Source organism: Eptesicus fuscus, chromosome 16 (genome assembly GCF_027574615.1).
Source record: "Eptesicus fuscus isolate TK198812 chromosome 16, DD_ASM_mEF_20220401, whole genome shotgun sequence".
Lineage (NCBI taxonomy): Eukaryota > Metazoa > Chordata > Mammalia > Chiroptera > Vespertilionidae > Eptesicus > Eptesicus fuscus.
In genome coordinates, this window is record NC_072488.1 from 48,108,693 (window position 1) to 48,130,908 (window position 22,216).

The 22,216-nt window shown below is 34.0% G+C and overlaps 1 long non-coding RNA gene across 1 annotated transcript in view; it reads right to left on the minus strand.

The window, feature by feature from the left end:
- LOC114233714 (uncharacterized) overlaps positions 1 to 21,559 on the minus strand; it is a 46,845-nt gene extending 25,286 nt beyond the window's left edge. Inside the window, exon 1 of the long non-coding RNA XR_003619869.2 lies at positions 21,507 to 21,559. This is a non-coding gene — a long non-coding RNA (uncharacterized LOC114233714). The remainder of the gene's footprint in view (positions 1 to 21,506) is intronic.
- Between the last annotated feature and the right edge of the window lie 657 nt (positions 21,560 to 22,216).

The window sequence follows — 22,216 nt, forward strand, 5'->3', positions numbered from 1 at the left end:
AATTCAGCAATTGCAATTGAACTCATGATATTGATATGCTTGATAAAGTTAAAAGAAAATAAATGATATCTGAATAAAAGGCAAAGAATAAATTGAGAAATTTCTGGAAAAAATTACAGAGGCTTTCAATATATCACTTTGAGAATTTAACAAAGTTACAGTCAGAGAGAGTGTAAGTCCATAGATATTTTCACATATGAACATATACGCACACATGCAGGCACAACTTAATTACAATAAAGAGTGTTATGTGAGATCAATGTTACACCTAGCTTCTCCAGAATTTCATAAGCCATCAAGATAGTGCACACACACCTAGAATAAGATCTCTCCTTCTGCAAAGGGAAGTCTGAGTGACTTGGCATATAGGGTCTAAGATCATTCTTGCTGATTATTTATACCATCTTTGCCATAAAGAGAGAAAGCTCTAGAGATATCCACCCCTCCCCAAATCTTGACCCAAACACTACAATCTGCCTTGAACATATCATAATTAATCTTTGAATATATTTTATCCTATTGTTTTAGTCTCAATAATGCTCTCTTATTCTCAGGTAACATCTTATGTCATTCACACTAATCCTCAGATGTCTTTGTACCACTGGTATTCTCTCTCATTTACCATCCTTGCTCAAATTCTGAAACCATTCCCATATGTCCTCTGAAATTAATGGTCCATTATCACCTCACTCCTTCATCACACTCTAAATATTTCCTTCAAATTTTGTTCAAATGGAAATCTAAACCTCTCCCTGAGGATCTTGGCTAATTCTATTTACCATAGATCTCTTTATTTTAAACTAGTGTGCTCCTTGTTCGACATTGCTATGTTCAACTGTTAGTCTATCCTTCATCAGGAAGGAGGAGGAGGAGAAGGAGGAGGAGGAAGAGGAGGAGGAGGAAGAGAAAAAGGAAGGGGAAGAGTAAAAGAGAAGAACCAGAATTGCATCTCATTTCATTAGATTATATCATATTGTATTCTTCATTGTTGCTATTATGTACTGTTCTCAAATTAAAACTTGAGTTATTGTGATTAAATATGTTATCTATTCTTTGGGAAATTATGGAGAAAATTGAGTTGTATTTATTAACATACTTTGTATACTCTTACAATCTGTTTTCATCACTTATAATGTTCTTACACCATTAATTTTAATAGTTGCATAATATTCTATTAGATATAAATTAAAATTATCTATTTAACTATTTTCTGTTGTTTGTTTATATCATTACTCTTTTTAAAATGATGCTGTTAATTTTTGATAAACCTGGTGCATATTATATTTTCTGATTTCAGAGAACTTGATAAGTTTTTATTAAATTTTTCTCTAAAACTTGCCCTTTTAATTGCCAGAGCCTATTTATTAAGAAAAAATAATTATACCTTAGACCACAAAGAAAACCTCAATTAATTTTCAAAGGGAGATGATTCAGATGCTACAATCCATGGTTACAATACTTCCCACCTAAAATGTGATTTCAAAAAGAATATAAAGAAGAAAAATAGCCACATCAACATTTTAAAATATTTTAATTAAATACTTCTTGAACCTAAATGTTAAAAGCCATAATTACAGAAGACTTAGAAAACAATAAACATAAGAATGCTGTATATTAACACCTATAACATGGAACGAGAGTCAAGGAGAAAGAAAATTATAAACTGGGCACTTTTTGTTCAAGGAGTTACAAAGAAAAGCATAAAATAAACTTATGGGAAGCAAGAATGTCTCAAGGGTAGAAAAATACAGACTTCAGACCTGCCTAAGCTCTGCAGTTTATAATTTATTATGCTCAGTTAATATTTGACAAAGGAGGCAAACACCATTTATTGAGGAAATTGGACAGATACATGCAAAAAGAAAAAAAAAGAAAGAAAGAAATTAGACCCCCAACTTACACCATACACAAAAATAAGCTCAAAATGGATAAAATTCTTATATGTAAGATGTAAAACCATAAAAATCTTAGAAGAAATCATTGGCAGCAAAATATCATATATCTCTTATAGCAATAAGTTTACGGATACATCTCCTAGGATAGTGGTCGGCAAACTCATTAGTCAACAGAGACAAATATCAACAGTATAACAATTGAAATTTCTTTTGAGAGCCAAATTTTTTAAACTTAAACTTCTTCCAACACCACTTCTTCAAAATAGACTCGCCCAGGCCATGGTATTTTGTGGAAGAGCCACACTCAAGGGGCCAAAGAGCCACATGTGGCTCGCAAGCCGCAGTTTGCTGACCATGGTCTTAGGACAAAAGAAATTAAGGAGAAAATAAACAATTTGGACTACATTAACATAAAAAGCTCTGCACAGCAAAATAAATCATTAATAATATAACAAGAGAGCCCACTGCCTGGGAGAACATATTTGCCAATGATACATCTGTTAACCTCCAAAGTCTACAGGGAACTCATACAACTTAACAAGAGGAAGATAAACAAATCCAATTTAAAAATGGCAAAGGACCCAAATAGACACTTCTCCAAAATGGACATACAGAAGGCCAAAAGGCAAATGAAAACATGCTCAAAGTCACCAGTCATCCGAGAGATGCAAATCAAAATGACAATGAGGTACCATCTCACACCTGTTAGAATGGCTATCATCAACAAATCAACAAAGGATAAGAGTTGGCGAGGATGTGGAGAAAAGGGAACCCTGGTATACTGCTGGTGGGGATGCAAACTAGTGCAGCCTCTGTGGAAAATAGTTTGGAGTTTCCTCAAAAAATTAAAAATGGAACTACCATTTGACCCAGTGATCCCACTTCTAGAAATATATCCCAAGAATTCAGAAACACCCGTCAGAAAGAATATATTCACCCCTACGTTCATAGCAGCACAATTTATAATAGCTAAGATTTGGAAACAACCTAAATGTCCATCAGCAGATGAATGGATTAAAAAGCTGTAGTATATCTATACAATGGAATACTATGCTGCTGTAAAAAAGAAAGAACTCTTACCATTTATAAACAGCATGGATGGACCTAGAGAGCATTATGCTAAGCGAAATAAGCCAGTCAGAGACACATATCACATGATCTTACTCAAATGTGGAAACTAATGAATAACACAAAGTGATGAACAAAAAGAGACCCAGAGACATAAAAACATGGAACAGACTGTCAAACCTCAGAGGGAACGCAGGGGAGGTTGGAGGGGGTGAAGAGATCAACCAGTGAACTCATATGAGTATATGCATAACCCATAGTCCCAGACAATAGGGTGGTGAAGGCTTGGGGAGGAAGGGAGTGAGAGAGGGCAATGGGGGGAAAAAAGAGACATGTGTAATAAAGATGTATTCTAAAACATAGAATTGTTTCATTGAAACTCATTTGGCCTATATCAGAGGCCTTAATGAATACGATGCTTCTCATAGCATCTGCCAAATGGCCCACATAGACGATCACAATTTTGAACTGCAAAGCACTAAACATTTCAAGACACATGTTGCAGAAGTTCACTATGTCAAATTTACTTACTTCTATACAGCAAGTCTTTAGAGTAACTTGTAAATGAATAAACAAGCTTCATATGAAAGACAAATTGAATATCCACCAAACATTTTTGTAGCACCTTGTTAACTCTCATCATCCAACCCCTCTTGAGCTCCTGCTTCTGTTTTGGTGATTTTAAAGCAAGATGAAAGTAGATAAAGCGCTTACTACAAGAGAGGGTGCCTCTGTGACATACAAGGGGATTTGTAAACACAGCCCTGTGCTCCCACCATTAGTCTTGTTAATGATTCTGAGCCACAACCTCTCTGAGATAACATCTTTTTTCTCTCTATCCTTGAGCTTTGAGAAGCCTACTGCAATCTCGATATATTTTTTTTAGCCTTTCATTAAACTTAAGCCTAGAATTAAGGGAAGGCTCAAGAAAAAGGATTAGAGAGGTTTACTCAACACTGTCAGAGAAAGAAAATCCCTGCCTTACTGCCAAATATATTAAACTCCCGATCTTGAAATTGCATACAATTATCACTGGCATTAGATTTATGTCAATTAAACCTAGTGCTGGAGAAAATTATTTAACCAGCTCTCTCTTTCAATGTCATTCAAGAACTCTAATTGGTTTGAAAAGTGTGTTTCTTTCTTAAGTAGTGCTGTAGTAATCTAGGTATTATTAAAGTACATCATTAAAGTTCATTAATATGAGAGTATTTCAGATAATTTATGGGCTTTGGGAAGGGTACTTCTAAGACATGTGTGTTCATGAAAAATATTTTGAATTAAAAATGTTAGAGTACAGTGTTTCCTACCAACAAACATATTTTAGGTGTTATAAGCAGATTGATAACAATTTTGCTTATATTTCAAAGGTCCCAATTTTATAACATATATTAATTACATTAATAACATTAACTAATCTATATTTATTAATAAATTCATAAATGTAATTTTATTCAATAATCTTTTTATTTTGTAAAGAAAAAAAAAATAAGGCACAAAAGTCCAAACTTGTATGGATACTTTTTCCTTCTCTCCTGCTTCTCTCTGATATTTTGATGTTGGCCCTAACTGCAAATAAACTATTAGAAAAATAATAGATTTGTAAACTTAGCAAGAGACTGCAAATTGTTTTTGAAAGCATAGCTTAGAGACATTATTTTTCACCCTTCCTTTTAGGATTAGTGCAAAAGCTCAGACTCACCTATGCATTGAGCCCTAGTGGGTTTTTAGACAGTCTATGCTGTTTTGTAAAGCATGCCTCATTAAACAAATCACTCTCAACGTCAGAACAGAAAGCTGATCTAGGTATTGAAGCTCTTCCTATTTCCATAGTGAACACAAAGAAGTCATTTGCTACTTTTTATTAACCACTTTATTATCTAAATAGGGCAGCTGAAATCTATAATAATCCTATATAATAAAGAGGTAATATGCAAATTGACCATCACTCCAACACAAGATGGTCGCCCCCATGTGGTCAAAGATGGCCACCCCCATGTGGACACAAGATGGCTGGCAGGTGAGGGCTGTTGTGGGCAATCAGGCCAACAGGGGAGGATAGTTAGGGGCAACCAGGATGGCAGCGAGGGCAGTTAGGGGGAATCAGGCTGGCAGGGGAGCAGTTAGGCATCAACCAGACTGGCAAGGAAGTGATTAGGGGGTGATCAGGCTGGCAGGCAGAAGCAGTTAGGGGCAATCAGGCAGGCAGGCAGGCAAGTGGTTGGGAGCCATCAGCCCTAGATAATGAGAGGAAAGTCGGACACTCCTCAAGGGGTTCCAGATTGGAGATGGTGCAGGCTGGACTGAGGGACAAACCCCCCATGCACAAATTTCATGCACCGGGCCTCTAGTAAAAGCATAATATGCTAATTAGACCAACGTCCTTCTGAACATTCTTCCAGACAACCTTCTGGAAGAAGCCAGGGCTACGGCCTTGGGATCGAGGAAGCCGCTGAGACTGCGAGGGAGGGATCCAGGCAGCTACCATGGCTGTGAAGGCCTACTCTTGCATGAATTTCATGCATCGGGCCTCTAGTTTAATAATAAAAATAATCTTTGTTTACATGTTTTTACTAGTTAGAAATATATGTGAGACATTTTAATGTGTTCATATAACCAAACCTTAACAAGTGAGTTATGTATGTCAGGTACAGTGTAAAGTGACAGATACAGAGAGAAGTAGGATGAAAGCAAGGGCTTCAAAGGGCCCAGTATCCAGTAGGGGAGAGGAATAAGTAAAACAGTAATTATAAAACATTTTACATGCCCAAACTACAGAAAACATAGAATAAGATGGAAATTTTGATGAGTGATTCTTAACCAAGGATAGGAAAACTTGAGGACATGGTCCTGTTGTTGGGGAGAATGGGCCAGGTTTCCCATAAAAGAAGATACAAAGCTAAATTTTGAAGAACAGATAGAATGATGTATTATATAATTGTACACCTGAAACCTACATAATTTTATTAACCAATGTCACCTCAATAAAATTGATTAAAAGAAATAAATTTGTAAATTAAAAAAAGATCAAAAATTAAATTAAAATAAATGTTTAAAATATACCCAAGAGGAAAATTTAGGGAAGAATATTCTAGGGAAAGAAAACAAGTTTTTCTAAATCTGATAAAACCATGGGACAGATAAGGAGCTGAACATATCTTATATTCTTCATAAAGAGTGTATAAGAAAGAAAAATATATACCATGAAAACATTAATTTAAAAGAAAAAGCAGTAGTAGCTATTTTAATATCAGATAAACTACACTTTAGAATATAGAAAATTATTAGAGACAAAGGACAATCTAACATACCAAAAACAGCTTACACCACTAAGATCTAAGGATCCTAAATATGTGTGCTGAAAACAACAGCGCCTCAAAATACATGAAGCAAACATCAATAGAGCTAAAAGGAAAGTAGACAAATCCACAGTAATTTGTGACTTCAACAATGCCTTCTCGGCAACTGATAGAACTATGACAAAGGTTAGCAAAGATCTAAAATGTCTGAATAGCACAATTAACTAAGAGGATCTAATTGACATGTATAGAACACTCTGAACAACAATAAAATGCATATTTTCTTTCAAGAATTATGGAATAATCATAAAGATAGGCCATATCCTGGGAAATTAAAAAAAAAACTGAAACAAAAATAGAAATCATAACAGTAGAAAACAGAAAAATATATAAATCATTGAAAATTAAAAGAAACACTACTAAGTGATCTAGGTGCTGAAAAGAAATTCAAAGCAAAAAAATTTGTAAAAATACATAGGATGGAATAAAAACTATAAGTATAGTATATTAAATTAAATTATGTAAGATGTGGCTAAATCAGTGCTGAGAAGTACAATTTTAGCATTGAATGCTTACATTAATAAAAAGAAAAGGTCTCAAATCAGTCATCAAGGCTCCTACCTGGAGTCACTACAAAAGGACTAGTTGTTTTATTAGGCTTTTATTTTAACCAAAATAAAGCAGAAGAAATAACAGTCAAGATAATAACAGATCAAAGGAATTGAGAATGGGAAATTAATAGAGAAAGTCAATGATACAAAGCTGATTCTTTAAAAAATAAAGAATCAAACCAATTGATAAATCTCTAGCAATGCTGAGAAAGATCAAAAGAAGGAATAACCTGTATCAGGAGTAAAAAGGGGTGTCACTGCAAATCCTACACCACCTTCAGAATAAGAAGATTATAATATGCAAGACATATTATGTTTCTAAATTTGACAACTTAGGAAAAATGGACAACTTAGAATAAAGAAGAGAGAATACTTACCAACTAATTTTATCAGGGCAATATCACCCTAACTCTAAATCTAGACAGTGAAAAAACAAAACAAAACAAAACAAAAAACCCAAACTACATTCCAATATATCTCATGATATTTGACACAATATTAGCAAACTGAATCTATCAATGTATAGAGAATACTATTCACCTAAGTAGAATTTACTTCAAGTATACAAAGCTGGTTGCACATTTGAAAACTAATCAATATAATCCAACATATCAATAGGTTAAAAAGACAAAATATGATTATGTTAATTGATACAGAAGAAAATTATGTCATGGGATGATACTCAACAAGCTGAGACACACTGTCTAGGGCACAATGAAGCAATTTAAAGTTCATTTATTTCTTATAGAATAATAATGTGACATTATAAATTAAATAGTTAGAGAGGGTTGAATTGGCAGACATTCCCTGTATTTTTGAGTAAACACAAATAAAACCAATATATTTCCATCTATAGGAAGAAAAAGTAAATCTATATGTACATTTTTTAAACTCAATTTATTTTGGAAAGATACAAACATCAATAAGCATGTGTGTGTGTGTGTGTGTGTGTGTGTGTGTGTGCGCGCGCGCGCGCGTGTGTTTATGATAGTTCATCCATATCTTCTGAAATTATTTCTTTAAGGTTAAACATGTACATATGTTTTCATATCAAAGAAATGAAACTGCTTTTTAATTAATGTAAATTCTAAAAAGTCCTTTGAATATAGTTCAGTTGTTCTTTCCCTTATAAAATATGAAGGCTGCAATTTTGAGTCCTTACCAAAGATGGAGGGCTGGAGCTAGCTTGCGTTCATTTCTCCCTTCCTTCCCCTCTTCTCTCCCTCCCTTCCCTGCTCCCACTCGCCTCATCTTTTTCTTTTCAATGCTATTGGGACATAATTTACATTTTAAATTGCCATTTTCTTGTTTACTCTTCAGAATAAATGTATTCCCATAAGACATTCATACATTCATATTCTTTCTTTTATCATTTCTTAATAATTATGCTTCTTCTTTTTTTACCTTTACCCAGACATTTTTGTTATTATAATACTAGAGGCCCAGTGCACGGATTCGTGCACCAGTGGGGTCCCTTGCCCTGACCTGTGGGGATAGGGCTGAAACCAGCTCTCCAACATCCCCCGAGGGATCCTAGATTGCGAGAGGGCGGTTCTTAGGTGATACACCCCGAAATCAGGCTCCCTCCTCTCTGATTCCGGGTGCATCACTTGAGAACCGCAGCTGCCAAGTCACCACAGCTTGGCAGCTCCTGCACTGAGTGTCTGCCCCCTGGTGGTCATTGCACATCATAGCTACCTGATGGAAGGTCGAACTGTTGCTTAGGCTTTTATATTATTATAATATTAACTCAACTGGATATATTGCAAATGTCCCTAGAGAAAACTCCTGGTGAAATTTAGAGGGTCTTTTATGACTTAAGTTGCTATTGTCACTTGTACTGCCAGTGTAATGTCAATGTGATTGTTGTCACAGTTATCCTGTAAGCATCCCTGAAGGGTTTTGTTAAGTTTGCTTGTTTGTTTTATTTTGATTTTTCACATTTCCTTGGAGAGGTAGTAAGGTGCTCACACTTGAAAAAAAAAAAAATACACCTTGACACTTTTTCTCAGGAAAAATCAACCAGAAATCCACTTTTTATGATTTTATAGTACTGTGTTTATATCATAAAATTTAGTCTTTATTATAGATATTAAGAGTGTGAATTGTATGCTAGATTACTTGAATTTAATTCTAATTTGGCTCTATTATATTGTGACATTGGAAAACATACTCTTTTAGTCTCAGTTTCCATATATATATATATATATATATATATATATATATATATATATATATATATATAAAGTAAGGACTATATCATAATGTTATTGTAAGATTAAAAGTGTTGAAATATTATGGGACATTTTTGATAAAGAACCAGAACATAAGTGAGCATGAACTCAATGAAGTAACTTTACTTCAGCACATTTCCCTATATTAGACCTCTGTGCAAATGCTAGGTCTCTGTTATTATATTGCAAATTCCTAGAGGAAAGAGAATATATTTCTTATAATTTTGCAACTCCAGAGTAACTAATATATATTTTATGTTCTACAGATACTTGCTTTCTATGCATAAAATATGGATTTTTTCCAGGCACAGTATCTGACAAGTAGCTCACAGCTCAACTGCCTCTTCCTCAGAAAGTTCCTCTCTAAAGCAAAACAAACACTCTGCTTCATTACTCTGTGTTTTTATCCTAGGTATCACAATTTTATTTTATTTATTTACATATTTATTAACTTTGCTCACTCTGTGAGTTATGGACTTTGATGTGTTCCTACACCTAGATAAATACCTGGCATCTAGTAGTATACAATGAATGTTTGTTGAATAAGTGCATGTGAGAGTCGTTTATTTTATCTTTGTTGTTTCAGAAGCATGTAGTTGCCAGAATATGTTGTTAATTTGTTGGTCTATTGAAAAGTCTCTTATCTATACCAATGAATCTACTTGAATATGCTCATATAGATTTTAATTTATTACTTTATTTTTAAATAAAATGCATAAAATTAAGTATTATATTTCATGTTGTAAAGACTATTTCTCAGTTATATCTCCTGTGCACTGGTATTTAACATAGAAGATGATAATGGCTGACCACTTTATTTAGATACTGATTTCAAAACTTTTTGGGATTTGGAATACTTTAATGGAAAATTTTGTGGTAAAATAAACTAGGATTCCAACAAAACCTGTTGCAACACACTAATATTAAACATGCATTCTAAAAAAAAAATGCATTCTATAATAATGATTTTTTTTACTATTCTTTAGATTTATTCTGGGAAGACTCTGACACATGTGTTCAGACTTTAAGCAGATTATTTCCACGAGTCTCATATATTTGATGTATCATGTTACTTTATTTTATGCTTATTTTGGTTAAAAGTAGTTCCTATATACTATGGAGCAAAGTCATGACTGAAGGAAAAGGATAGTTTTTTCTACAAAAAGGCATGAGTTATTCTCACTAGAAAGCAATTCTACTTGGAGCAATTTGCTCTAAGAGAAGTTTCCTCTTACTATTAGTCATATAGAGAACAAGGGGAGTGAGGGGGGAACCAACATGGGATTTTTGGCAAAATACTAGAAATACAGGGAAAATCCTGTGTATGTCTGCTTACTCTGTTGGTTATTAAGATGTGTTGGTTATTAGGATGAGACCCAATACTCACTGAGGCTCTGAAAGATGTGTTCACCAACCCATAAGAGGGATGAGCCAATCTTGGTTAGCTTCTGGCAGGGACTATATCCTATCTCTTTTTAAAGACCATGGACTATATCCTAGTTCTTTTTAAACCCACACTTAAAAGAACTGTGTTCTTGCCTTTATATCATGATAGGAGAATTAGATAATACATAGAGTTGGATTTGGTGGCATAGTAGCACTAAATTACCCTCTGGAAGAAATAAAAAATCTAGTTTAGAGTCCCCATGAAATCTTTGAGTTGGGATCTTTCAAAACAAACTTAGTATCTCAATTTTTTAAAAATTGAATTGATTGGGGTGACATTGGTCAATAAAATTATATAGGTTTCAGGTATACAATTCTGTAATACATTATCTGTATATTTTATTGTATGCTACCCACACCAAGTCAAGTTTCCTTCCATCACCATATATTCCACCTACACCCTTTTCTGCCTCTCCCCATCCCCCTTTCACTCTGGTAATCACTGTACTGTTTTCTGTGTCTATGAGTACTTTTTTCTTTTCTTAATATTTTCACATTGTTAACTCAGTCCCATAAACCCCTTCTCCTCTGATGGCTGTCAGTCTGTTCTCTATTAGTCTGTTACTATTTTGTTTGCTGATTTATTTATGTATGTATTTATTTTACTTTTTTTCATCACCATTTATCCCCCCTATGCCTTCTTCTGCCTCCTCCGGACTACCTCCACCCTTGCAATCAGCATACTGTTGTCCATGTCCATGAGTTCTCTCTCTTTTTTTTTATCTTTTGCTCAATTCTTCCATCCACCAAGGCCCCTCCCCACTGAGCTATCTGCCCTGTGTGTTAGTTTATTTTGTTCATTAGATTTCACATATGAGTGAAATCATATGGTACTTACCTTTCTGACTTGCTGATTTCATTTAGCATAATACCCTCTAGGTATTTTGTATGCAAAATTATGGACAACTAGGCCTCAAGGTGGAAGCATAGATAATATTACAAAATATGAGTTTATTAATTTGGTCTTACGCAAATATAGTTTTTACATTTTTTTCCTCTCCGTATTTAGTCTTACTTCATTTGCCGGAAATGTCTGCTGAGTAATATTAGCCTACTAGATGGTCCTGAATATGTTTATGATTTCTGATTAGCATCATTATAGACATTGATTAAAATTATCTCAGGAGCAAATTATTGAAGAGATTATCAAAGAGAATACATCCTTTCTAATTGTGCAACCAGCTGAATAGGATTAGACAAGGCAAATAGTAATTACAATACCTATCTATCTCTGTTAATTCAGTCATTCAGGAACCATCAATTGACTGTCTATTCTGTGTCAGCCACTGTGCTAAGAACCAGAAATAAAGCAGTTAATATGAATACTTTTATCCCTACTCAGCTTAAAGTATATCTTCTATAATAAAAATTTTATATAATGATTATCAGTAGCAATATATTAATATTTAATCACTTTTGAGTGTGATCATACTATATGACATATCCTATTTGTTCTGGGTGCTAACTGCTGAATTTGCAATAAATTAAGTTTAACAGCCCTGCTATTTATTTTATTAGAATATTAAAAGTCTTAAATTTAAAAAAACCTAATTAACATGCATATAAAACAAGCAATTTAAAAGGGTCACTTATGAACAATTTTAGTTTACTTTAATAAAAAGCCATATTAAAATAGGAAATTATTTCTTCTTTTCTTCCCTTAAAGCCCAATTATCTAAAATCTCTCCTGTTTACAACAGATTGGCTTGAGGCATCTGTCTAAATAATTTCATGTTCTTTCATCAATATATGAGTGGCATGTACCTATTTGTGTACCTTTTTTGCTATACCTTGCAAATGAAGAAATATGCATGATACAATTCCAATAAAAATGAATCTCAAAGCCTAAGGAGGGAGAGCCATAGGGAAAAGGATGCTTAAAATAACTATATGAGGTACACTCAAGTATTAAGAAAGAAAAGATAAAACAGAAAGAGAAGAATGAGTCCTAATACCTGGTAGTCAATGATAGTTGGCTAGCACAAAGGCAGGTTTTGAGGATGGAAAACATAATAAGAACCTTTCATTAACCTACCTTCAAATTCTAAAATCATTTTCATAAAAAAATATGTACAGAAAATAAAAAATGAAACAAAAAGCTAATCCCAGTTTTAATTGAGGGAAATTTGTATTAAATATGAGTCATTTATAGCTTAATTTGGACAAACTACCTGCACATTGGTCTTTTTGAGTTTTAACTTATTGAAACTTAAATTATTTAATAAATAAGAGGACTTAACTCTTCTACTCTATTGCTTGTGTCTAAACTCCAAAGTGTAAGGCTCTGCTCCATGAACCTAATTGTTACTGTTCCTGTGATCAGTTCACTGAAGTATTTGGCTCACCTTTCTATAATCCCTGAAAGTCAGCAACTCACAGGAGTCATACTAGATTAACTTATGCTGAGCTCATGTTATATGTAAGGTAATATATGTAAGCAGCTTTGCATCGTTTATTTGCTCTAAAAAAACCAAACCAATAAGGAAGTCGTATTAAAATACTAATTTTGCATGCAGGAAATGTTAAGACTTGAAGAGGTGAAGTGACTGGTGAAATAACTTGCACAAGGCAAGCGGCTAGGAAGTGTCAGAGCTTAGGCACTGCCATTCCATCACACTAAAACTACATCACAGAACACCAATGGAGAACAAAGAGGAAGACAGAACAGAATGGACACAATGCCTTCGGGAAAGTAAATATAGTATGAAAAAATGGGTTGCTGTCAGAGATAAAGTCAATAACAAGCAGAATTTTCAGAGTCCAAGGCGACAGATGAGATTTCAGATAAATAAAATCACCTGGACAGAGGAAAAGGCTAGGTCCATCGAATAATGAACAGTACCTCAAGGCGGTGGATCATTAAATTTACCTCGATGAAATTAATATACAATAAAGGAAAGAAAACAAAGCCAGAAATGAACAGTCAGTCTAGAGTAGGATAATACATACTAGAAACTAGTAAGTAGACAAGTACAACAACTTGGATTCTAGAAATAGGTTTAGTGTCACCCTGCAAGAATCCCCAGATAAAATACCTGGTTCCGCTGCCAATGAAATCTTTAACTCTTTTATAATATTTAGGCAGTCAATGGAGTACAGTATTTTTTTTTTTATTTTCAAGACAGAGAGGCATTGCATAACAATAAAATGTTTTTTACTGTAAATTCAGGGGGGGGATCTCAGAAAAACAAACAAACACTTAATACTCTTAAAAGAATATAAAACTCCAATGAAATGGCCTTAATAAATCCAGGGGAGAAAAGCATGAGCAGGGAACAGGATAGGTGGAGATGAACATATATCCAGGACTAAAAATACCTCAGAATGAGATAAGAAGGGAGAATCACGAGATAAGAAAGCATTTTTAAGAAAATACAATACAATAACAAAACAGTGAAGAACATTGGGGACAGTAAAAAAAAAGAAAATTTGCTCTCCAAAGTCAAATCTAGATGTTGAGGACAAACACAAGAGTCTTCACAGAATAAGGAATTATATCAATGAAAATGTTGTTGTTTTTAAGTTGATACATATGGGCAGTCAAGTACTCATAACCACATTGACAGGAACAGGTGTTTCTAAAGAACAGAAGAAGAAATAGAGAGCTCTAACTCAAGAACTATGTGTAAGAAAGTATTTTCTAAGTTAAAGCTTATGTATGTACATTGCAAGTATTTCGATTTTGGGCAAATTATTTAAAAGACATTGTTCCCAAGAGACATAGTGGGGGGGGTGTGGTTTGTGTGTGTTGTTGTTGTTATTGTTGGTAATGATGGTAATAGAAAAAAAAAATAAGATCATAAAGGCACCGAGACATTTAAAAACAATTGAATAGTGCCGAAACCGGTTTGGCTCAATGGATAGAGCGTCGGTCTGCGGACTGAAAGTTCCCAGGTTCGATTCCGGTCAAGGGCATGTACATTGGTTGCAGGCACATCACCGGTGGGGGGTGTGCAGGAGGCAGCTGGTCGATGTTTCTAACTCTCTATCCCTCTCTCTTCCTCTCTGTAAAAAATCAATAAAATATATTTAAAAAAATAAAAATAAAAACAATTGAATAGAATGACTGGAAGGAATATAAGAAACAGCTAAAAGATAAGTAAAACTAATTTTTTCACATTGGAAATGTCAAGCCGTAAACAAGTGTGGCAGGTAATAGTGATGAAATCAAATGGATGTAATTTACTGTAAAATCAAATATAAATCCTGCTATAGCCTGAATATTTGTGCCCCATCAAACCTCTGTATTTATATATTGAATCACTAACCTCAGTGGGATGATATTTGGAGATGAGGCCTTTGGAATGTAGTTAGTGTTTGATGAGGCCATGAGTTGGAACCCACATGATAGGCTTAGTGCCCTTCTAAGAAGAGATGTTAAAGAGTTCTCTCCCTGCCATGTGAGCACATAAATGTTGGCCACCTACAAGGCTGGAAGAGAGCTTTTACTAGGAATCAAATTGGCCAGCACCGGGATCTTGGACTTCAAGCCTCCAGACTCTGAAAATATACATTTTTGTTGTTTAGTCACCTAGTCCATGGCATTTTGTTATGGCAGTCCAAGGTGAATAAGACAAATATTAATGTCATTATTTATAGAAAAATAATATTCTGTACATCAGTTGAATAAGAATGATTTGAAAGTAAAGAACCATAGGTCTTTTGATATCTGCAAACAAGTTGATGGGGACAGAATTATTCATGAAAATGAACAGGGGAATGGAGAAGGCCTTACTAGGAAGCATTAATATATATGTCATTAGACTGGACAGCAGTCATTCTTCATTTTCAAAAGGAACTGATAAATGATGAATTATGTACTCAACCTATGAGGCAATATGAAAGCAAATCCAAATATCAAATAATTCTTAATATTTAAATACTTGTAAACACTTGTAATGAAACAACTGGTTAACAAAACTGGCTACAAATCAAAGTTATTTAAATATGCAAGAGAATTGGGAGGAAAATTATACTTATTGAAAATGTAATATAAATGTGAGAATGGAAGCTTATTTCTCTCATCAGCAGATTTAGTGGCTTGTGCTAATATCAGGAATACCAGTATTAGTTGCATTCTCACATATTGAAATCAGCCAATGCAAAAAGAAAACAACACAAAATGGCTTTGAAAAAGTCCTTAATGTTTCTGGGCAATGAATGAGTATTTACCTGCCCATGGTACTACTGGCCTCAAAACTTTGCACAAGTGCTATGAAGCCTTAAAAATTTGCATTGCTTTATGTTTGTTTCATTGTTTGTTCTCCCTTTATCAGAGGATTGGTTATCTCCCTATCTCAGAGGCTTCCATTCACACTTTCCCATATTTGTGGAAATTGGTAATATCTCCTATGACATTAGGGGCCCACATATAAAATATCGAAATCAATGTACCTGACAAAATAGAGTTTACATCGTGCAATGTTACTTCAATGTATAGATTGTGCATCACTGAGAGTTAAGGATGTGGTAGATATCAAGCAGGAAGGAAGTACATTAACCAAGTTCGTTAGTGTCCCAAAGGAGTCCCCAGTATAAAGAGTGCAATAGTAGCAGCAGGAGTCTAATGTTGAACTCCTAGGAGGGAATGACGCTGGTGCATGTGATGTTGGAGGAAAAGTGATGCCAGAGAAACTTCGGCTTAACAACATTTCCCTAGAATGATGAGAGAGAGAGAGAGAGAGAGAGAGAGAGAGAGAGAGAGAGAGAGAGAGAGAGAAAGGGAGAGAGAGAAGAGTAGAACTTGCAAAGGAAATAATAATGAGTAGGAGCATAATAAAATACATCTCTTACCCAAACAGTGTGTGGAAAACTATGTGTGCTTTTGAACTAAACCAGATTGATTAAATCCAACTCCAAGAGGAAACAAGGAAATAAATAATACATAGCGAAATGCAAGCTAAAGGGCCATTATCTAAGTGAGCTCTAGGGGCCTGAAAAGATTATTGAAATCAAGCAGCATCTGAATCAAAGTTTACGTGTGCAAAAGCACACATCAATTATTTAGAAACACAGACAACTGGGGAGTTAGGGGTTAGGGGGAATAAACATATAGAATGTAAGGAAGAAGCCAGAGAGTTAGAGTCTCAGAGAAGCAAATAGTGGAAATGTCATTCTGTATTCTATCAAGGTTTTTCCCCCAATAATATATCTTGATGAAATGACATGACATACGCTTAGAAGATTCCTCCTTTGCTACTCGTTTTCTCTTCAGAAACCAGGAGAGAGCCAAAGCAAAGGGACAGCTATGGGGAGAGTCAACTTTGTCAGATTTCTCTGCACACTACACTTTATTCCCATCAGTTCTGATTTGGATCTGTATTTCACCCTGAGGAGCTAATGGTCAGTTTGTATTTTTTTTTACTCTCTGATAATGGCAGGCAATGACAACTCTATAATCAGCTTCTGAATAAATGCTGGCCCTCAAAGAGAATAATTGGCATGCAATTTTGCTGCTTTTTCCCCCTGACTTTTGATGGATTAGGTCTTGAGGGGATACACTGCTGGTAAACTGAATGTAGAATATTATCTACATGTTTTAACACAGAAAAAAACACTTCTCCACTTTATAATCTAGGAGACAAAACACTTACTATTGATTCAAACTGATCACGAGGCCACAAATTCTCCAACATATTTAAACTGATATTCAAGAGCACACTATATTCACAAGCCTATGAACAGTAAAAGAGACCTCCTATTTGCATCCATAATTCCTACCTGACTGATGAAAAATATTTCTACAGCTTCTCCTAGCATCTAAATGGTGATGACCTTAATTTTTCTGCCTGTCATTTATTTGCAGAATTTCAGTTGCCTACAGGATATTTACACTTGTATATTTCACAGATATCTCAAACATTTTTTTTTTTAAATCCACAAACACACAGCTTAGACCTTGTAAAATCCCCATCCCCAACCTCTAAGTGTACTGCCTGGTGATACTACATATTCAGCGTTATACAACTGAGAAGAAAGCTATGAACTCAAAATTATTTTTCACTTTTTTCTTTCTGACCTTCTCTACTTCATATCCATTTATGCACAAGCCTTGATTAATCATATTGCAAAAATGTCTCAAAAATCCTGGCTTTCTTCTCTAGACTCCCTTTCTGAGCATGAATGAAGGTCTTCATCAGCTTTATATCCCTGCTACCAGCCTCTTCCGCTCCTTGTCCTAAAAAATGAATTCAACTCTACCACTCCTTTGCTTAAAATCCATCATCTCTCATTGTCACAGAAAATATTCAAACTTCAGAAAATCACCTACTTCAGACTCATATTACTCATTATATTGACTATTTAGGGTTGGGGATGAAAGTAGTCTCTCATTCATATCTCCATAACTGTAAACACTGCTGCCTAAACCTCCAGTACCCTGCCATCTTTGTCTGCTATCCCTCATAATCCCTCTGTGAATATCTCTACATTAACATCTCAAAATACCACATATTTCAAAAAATTTGTTTCTTTATCTCTCTCCCACAAATGTATATATAGCCTAAAATGATTGTTAGCACTATCCTTTTCTCTTGAAGGGTCCCTGAAAATCATAGACACTTACTACTGTTTGTAGACTTGAACTCAAAAGAATGGAACTCACAAAATTTGGTGCAAAAAAAATCCAAGAAACAAACACACACACACACACACACACACACAAAAAAAAAAAAAAAAAAAAAAAAAAAAAAAAAACCTCTTTGCAAAGCATCTATTTTCTCAACCACAGGTAACTTTCATCCAGATTTTGTGCTTCAGTGTAATGTTCTTTGTGTGTCTATAGCATAATTTGAGTTTTGCATTTTAATTTATACATTTATATTTATATTCACTTTCCCAATTAGGTTGTGAACAAAGGGAGGCATTTTGTTTATATGAGTTTCAATCAACACCACATGCCAAGTAGGCATTGGACACATTTTTTGGCATCACTAGAATTATACCCTGAAGTTTGCTAATGAAGATGCTTGCTGCAAATTAAGCTCAAATATTTGAAATTGTAGACTCCACCTCTAAACCCTTTATGCTGTTACTACTACACTGATGTTTTTCTCCATTACTTTCTGGATGGTGTTAGCTAATCTACCTGTCTTGCATAGTGTAGGTGTTGATGAAGCATATCCACTTTAATTGAACTGTTAACCCAAGGGAAAATTTCACTTACTCTCTCTTAATGGCATTTATGTTTTTAGATTATTTAGTGGCTTTAATTATTTAGAAGAACCCCTTATGATTTATCAAGTAAAATGACATGATTAATGTTGTACATTATACTTTCTTTAATATGACTTTACAAGTGGAAAAAAGCATCTGGATTTAATCACAAAATTACATTGAATATCAGTGGTGCATATAAAGCAGCTCAGACTAGTCCTAAATATATCATTTCTCCAGTGATTACAGACATCTATTGGCTACTCCAACTTTACAAAGACTGTTCCCTTTTAGTCAGTGTACAGAAATTAGCAGAGGGAGGGAACAAGCACAGTTAAACGTGGTTCAAGAGTTCAGGGAACCCTTGTAATTGTCTGTGGTTTTATACAATGTTGTTTCTGTGGCCCTGGTGGTCTTCAACTTTTCTAGCAGTGAACTTCCGTGTAACTTTCTTTAAAAGGAAACCCATGGTGATTCGCTTATTTCACCATAACGCTGGCTACCCTCTTCCTCCTCCTCCCTTTTCCATTTTTTCCATCATTTTCAATTTTCTATATGTTTTTTTATTTTTTTATTTTTCGTTTTCTATATGTTTGCCTTCTTTCCTACTTAAAGATATATTAGAATATGAGAATTACTGGAAATGCCTGAAAAAAAAAACACAACATTTCTAAATCCATGGTATGTTAAAAAGCCCCAACTACATAAATCAATTTGTTGCACAGATAAGAAGAAAGTTTTTAGAATCAGATTTACTTTTGCTCATTTCCTATATATTAGCTGTGAGATCATGAGGAGATTGCTTTAGCTGCCTTAGCCTTAGTTTCTTTCTCAGAAAAAAAAAAATAGCAAAATTATATATGCCTTACAAGATTGTTTTGATGATTAAATGAGATATTCTTAAATGCTTTTAATATTATTCCTGGCAAACATTAAGTGCCTCAAAACTACCAGGTATTATTATAGTTAATGAGGCCACATTACTTTGTTTCTATTCTGACAATCTTTCTACCGAATAAATAAATGAAAGGCAGTGTTGTGAAGACGCTATCCACAATTTATTAACTAAATTCTAGCCCTTTATATATGCTTCAAACACTGATTGTTATAATTTAAATTTTGAAATTTAGATGAACAAAAATGTTACTCTTCCATCTGGATTGATACAAAAATATTTTTAGATATAGTTTTATAAAATATAATAATTTAAATTAATATGATTCTCCTTACTTTGAATAAATTTATTATTTTAATTAAGGCATTCCATCAGTGTTTTTTGAAAACTTCCTAATAAGTTCACTAAACTTATCTCCCCATGGTTTCATTGTTGAAAAGAAAGCAATTTATGAAGTTCTGAAATTAGTGCCTGAAATCTAAACAGAATCCATTAAATTAGACAAAAGACATATAAAGATTAAGAATTGAATGTATCATTAGGATGCTGGTAGCAATTAGGAACTAAAAAAATTACGCAGAGCTACATATTCTGTTTTCTTTTTTCATTCCTTTTAATGAAAAATACTTGGGATTGCTTTACCCTCATAGATTCCAATTAATCCAACACAAAAGCCTCTCCATGAATACCCATGTGAATTTTTTCTTGTATATTTTGTTTACTTCCACAATAATAACAACTAATTATGTGAAATTTCAAATGAATAAGGGGAGGCTATTATCTTTTAAATACCTTTTAAGTAGGCAACACTTCTGAAATTAGCTTTAAAACACTGCCAGCATTTGTTTCTATTATCCCTATATGACCTTGTTTACCTAAAAATCATTTAGGTAACCTGATATTTCTGGTTATATTTGCAAGCTATGGGGTTCTGAGATCTGGTAAAATAATCATTTGAATGAATTATTGCTTATTTATTACATTTTACATAACACATGCTAGGTGATATTTAAGAAAAGTCCATTTAATTTTTTACATATTTAAAAATGAAATAGTAACATTTACTCATCTGAACTCTAGTGAGGGTGAAAGGTTTACGCAGGTAAACATACAAGAAAAATTTTATTTCATATTCAGTAAAGTGGGGTCACTAAAATTTTTCAAAATTGTAAGAATTGAACTTTGTATGAATAATAAGCTGGAATATTTTCAAAACCTTGGAATATTCCCCTAATACTCATAATCTTGTTTTCATTCAAACCATTAATAACCATGTGCAAGAATATTATATTTGCTAAAGATAAAAAACAGTATCATACCATACTCCTGCTTTAGATTTAGAAATGATTTCTCTTTACTTACGGATACAATTCAATTTTTTTGTTTTGTTAAGTGTTCCTAAACAAAACAAAATGTTATGAACTGGTTTTTATCTATAATTCAGATTAATACCTTAATGTTCAGCATAATATATCCTACTATATCTCATGTAAAATATTGATTCTTCTTTAAATGTGTTCTACATGAGCCAAGTATTTCCACCCTCTGGCCTATAACATGTTATTCTTCATGTTAGAAATACTTATGCCAATAATTTTGCTCATTTTTTTATGATTTTGTCCACCTCCTACCTTTATTATGAGATACCATTTCCTCAGAGAAACCCTCTCTCCATGAACATTCTAAGCCAGACATTTCCTATCTCTTTGCATAGATTCCTAACATATCACATAATATGCTTTGTGTGATACTTTTCTTTTTTGTTTATCACTTTCAGAAGACTGTGAAGTGTTTAGTGACAGGGCTCATGTCCTATTCATCATTGAATGCCTCATGCACAGCACAGGACCTCAATTATTGTAAGCATTCGAGTATCCATTGATTGAATAAATGAATAAACATACCTTTTGACCTGAAGTAGATCACTCTTTTCTTGTAACAGGAATTCTCATATCTGCCAGACAATGAAGTATGAATAAGACCAGCTCCTGATTTTTGGCTCCTTTATTCAAGATTCCAAATGGCTTATCCTTCTGACACAATAATTCAAATAATTTGCAACCCAGAGGGACGTTTATATTCACTTTTACTTTTTTTGCAATTTTGACTTGAATTTATTTAATTCCAGAGGATCTCTTCTTTCTTACTTTAAAATGAATAATATTTGTGGATTTTGATCAGCCTGACTCTCAGTTGAGAGGTTTTTAAATTCTGGTGGCCTTTATATGCTAACCATAGTAAGCAAATAAAAGATAGGCAAGGTTTTAAATGAAGTTTCTGAATTGAAGTCAATTCACCTGCACCTTTGGAACAGTATTACAAATTCACTGGACTACTTACACTACTTGAAATGTAGCATCTTTATGTCCTATAACTGGATAATCACTTTCATTGTCCTCTCCTACTTGGGGAGCTAGGGATAAAAGAATAAAAATTAAAAAAAAAAAGCTTGCTAACTAATGATCTCATAATGTCCTTCAGTTTGCATAGTCACTTAAATTCGCAATTGATTCAGATTCCTGGTCCTTTTTTCGAATAGTCTCCTTTCGATGACTCAGCCTTTGCCAGGTGAGTGCTCTCATTCCCATGCTGCCTGCTCATGTCCTAGATGCCT